We start from the raw sequence: 3,885 nt of genomic DNA on the forward strand, positions 1-3,885 counted from the left end.
CACACACACACACACACACACGCACGCACACGCACGTATATGCTTTTATTATGATTATTTGCTTTTGACAGAGAAAGGGATTGACAAAGAGTTTAAATAACTTGTCCCCCTTTCACAATTATTATAATCAGAATCAGAATTTGAATTAGGTCCACCTGGTTCCAAAAGCATATATCCTTAATTGCTCTGCAATGCTATCAAAAGAAACAACAAAAAAGATACTTTTGCTTTGAAAACAGGGAGTTTTGGACAATTGACAGCGTTTAAAAGAAAGAAACTTAAGTTTTTCCACCCACTGCCCTTAACCTCCCCACCCCACCCCAGTGCCACTCTGGCTGCACTGTGCTTTCGTAGAGCTCCCGGCTCCTGCTAAGCTAGAGCCACAGTTTTCTCTCTCCAGCCACCCTCATGATCATCTACTGGGACCTCATCAGCCATGATGAGATGTTCTCCAACATTTACAAGATCTGAGAGATCATGGACAGGCTGGGGCTGGAGGTGGAGTGGAAGATGGTCAGTAGGACAGAGGGTAACATTGATGACTCACTTGTTGGTGGAAATGCCTCCACTGAAGGCCCCAAGGGTGAAGGTATGGAAAGCGCAGTAATCACTGGTGTTGATATTTATTGTGAGCCATTACTTGCAGGAAACCACCTTCACAAAAGAAGCCTATAAGAGGTACACCAAAGATTACATGAAATCAATCAAAGGGAGACAGAGACCAGAAAGCATAATGACAGGGGCTACAGAAAAGATCAAGCACACGTCCTTGCTAATTTCAAAAACTACCAGTTCTTTATTGGTGAAAACATGAATCCAGATAGCATGGTTGCTTTGCTGGACTACTGAGAGGACAGTGTGACTCCATGTATGATTTTCTTTAAGGGTGGTTTAGAAAAATGCAAAAATGTTAACAATTTGGCTATTACTTTGGATGTGTCACTTGTTGTCACATCCACACAACACCAGGACTTAGATGGGACTAATGCCTTCTTGAGCTCTTCATTTATTCTGTCCTTGACTTATGTGGAGAAGAGGCATTGTTTTTAAGAAAACAAAATGTCGTGTAGGTTGTCTGAAAATAAAATGTATTTAATCTCAAAAAAGAAAGAAAGAAAAGAATCTTAGGGAAAAACCTCCCTGAGGAGCCTTAGGCTTCTTTATAAAATATTAGTGTTAATGGTACTTAGTAATTCATTTTCTAAAGGCTAAAATGAGGAGTTTTAATACTTTTATTTTGTGAGAGGTAGTAGTTATTTCTTGTTGGAGAATATGAAAACTAGTATAGTTTAAAAAAAAATAGAAGCATTCAGGAAAGTAATGAATTCTAATTCAACAGGATATGCCAGGCATGTACTAATAGGGTTCATTCTATTTCCTGCAGTCAGGAATGATTAAATATCTGGCCAGTATTATGTAAACTTTATGTTTTCAATGAAACATTTTTAAAAAGATTTTATTTATTTATTGAGAGAGAGAGAGCGCAAGCAAGAGCAAGAGCAGGGGGAAGAGGCAGGGGGGAGGGATGGGGGGAGAGGGAGAAGCCGACTCCCCTTGAGCAGGGAGCCCAATATATGGGACTCCATTTCAGAACCCTGGGATCATGACCTAAGCCAAAGGCAGACACTTGATCCACTGAGCCACCCAGGTGCCCTTCAATCAAATACTTTTTAACCTACAATCTTCAGTGCTATATTTACCACACTAGGTAGATGAAAACAAGACATTTGTTTTTGCCTGGAAAAAGCTTATAACTTCGTTAAGAATAAAACCTACTTGAGAAAAACCTGAAGAGCAATTTTAAATTAACAATATATGCAAAATAAAGCAATCAGAACATGTAATATAGTCAATATACTAATTGAAAAAATTCCCTTCAAAACAAACATGGCATAATTATCAGTATCATGTGAAATACCACAATACTATATTCTGGTCACCAATTCAATGAGATGCCACAAAATGAATGGAAAAGAAGACTGACCAGTTTATGTTTTGGTTCAAGCATAACAAGTTCTAGAACTCAAGAGATATGATGAGGAAAACTAGTGATTTAACTCCTAAAGAGCAAACCAATTTTATTTGTCATGCTAAAACTTAATTTCTTACTTCACCATGTCCCTGTGATACACTCATCTTATCTAACCTCCAGCTCTTTAGACAATCACATTGTATTTTTGCTTTTTGTTCACATTCACTTGAACATATTTCCATAAATGGTTATTTCCCTGAGAAAGCTTAACTTCCTAATGCTTATTAAAGCTCAGTCTAACTTTTTCATTACCAGAACTTTGAGAGGTGTAATGAGGATTCTGAGTAAAATCAATTGTGTGCTGGATGTACAATTATTCGGATCTTTAGCATATATGCAATAAGTAAATAAGAAAAGTCTTGCTGTGAAGGGACTCAAAATAAACGATGGAACTGCAATTGAGGAAGCAGATTATTTCTCACCAGGTGTTGTGGGACTATAGAACCACACTGTAGTTTTTTTGTTTTGGTTTGTTTTTTTACTGCATATTCTCTGAAAAATTGGAAAATGCCCCAGGAATAACATTAAGACCAATAGTTTATGCCACACAAATCATTAAACCATAAGCAACTTCATTAAGTAGCTTCCCATTGGTAGCCTGAACCAAAACAGCTGGACTGATGGTTGGATATTGAAGAAAAAATAAAATTCCTTTTGCAGTCTTCTCTCAGATTTATAATGAGTTCCTTTATTTAAAGTGACCGGAGGAAAACAGGCCAGCCTAATTAATGCTAACAACTGGGGTCTGAGAAAATTCGCATCAGATGTTTGCTGCTTTAAAAGGGCCCTGGATGGTTTATGATAATAATTAACAAAAATAATAATAACATAGCTAGTATTTACTGCTTACTTACTAAGTGCCAAACACTATTCACTATTCTCAATGTTTTATTTCTATTAACTCATTTAATGTTCATGAAAACTCTGTAAATAGTATCAGGCCTGGGGTCCCTGGGTGGCTCAGTCAGTTCATTGTCTGACTCAGGTCAGACCAGCTCAGGTCAGGCCAGCGTCAGGCTCCATACTCAGCACAGAGTCTGCTTGAGATTCTCTGCCTCTCCCTCACCTCTGCCCCTCCCCCCACTCTATCTCTTGCTTTCTCACTCTCTCTCTCTAAAATAATAAAATAAATAAAATCTTAAAAAATTATCGGGGCTGACTGTATAATTTGAGTGGCTCAGTGCAAAATAGAAACGCAGAGTCCTTTGTTTAAGAAGGATGAAAAAAATGTGTTTTCTTTCTTTAACAGTCTCTTTCTCTGTCATGGAGTTTTTTCTATTTGTTATTTAATGTTGGACTCCCTTGTACATGGGGAATCAAGCCTGAATATTATCCTCCTTTTAAAGATGTGGCAACTGAGGACAATGAATACAAAACTTTCACTGGACGTAATAGCTGGTTTAGAGAGGGGCACATGAGCCAGTGGAACATGATAAGACTTCATTGGGAATCCTGGGAAGAAGATTCTCTTTTCTCACTGGACTTGAACATCAGAGGATATGAGGTGTGTAGCTATTGCCACTATCATCCTTCCGTGTGAGGCTGAGTCTAAAAGCAATGAAGTAGGAGACAAAACCAAAAGAAGGCAGCAGAAATTGTATATGTGAGATATTTTGAATTCCTTTTTTTTTTTTTTTAAGATTTTATTTATTTATTTGACAGAGAGAGACACAGCGAGAGAGGGAACACAAGCAGGGGGAATGGGAGAAGGAGAAGCAGGCTTCCCGCCGAGCAGGGAGGCTGATGCAGGGCTCGATCCCAGGACCCTGAGATCATGACCCGAGCCGAAGGCAGATGCTTAACGACTGAGCCACCCAGGCGCCCCTTGAATTCCTGGTCAAGATACACCTTGC

General features: G+C 38.7%; 1 pseudogene; it reads left to right on the forward strand.

Annotated features, from left to right (window-relative positions):
* The first annotated feature begins 358 nt into the window (after positions 1-358).
* Positions 359-1,050, forward strand: LOC102750565 (translationally-controlled tumor protein-like; annotated as a pseudogene).
* The last annotated feature ends 2,835 nt before the right edge of the window (positions 1,051-3,885 follow it).

This window comes from Leptonychotes weddellii, chromosome 10 (genome assembly GCF_054177405.1).
Source record: "Leptonychotes weddellii isolate Sample4059 chromosome 10, ASM5417740v2, whole genome shotgun sequence".
NCBI classification, from domain to species: domain Eukaryota; kingdom Metazoa; phylum Chordata; class Mammalia; order Carnivora; family Phocidae; genus Leptonychotes; species Leptonychotes weddellii.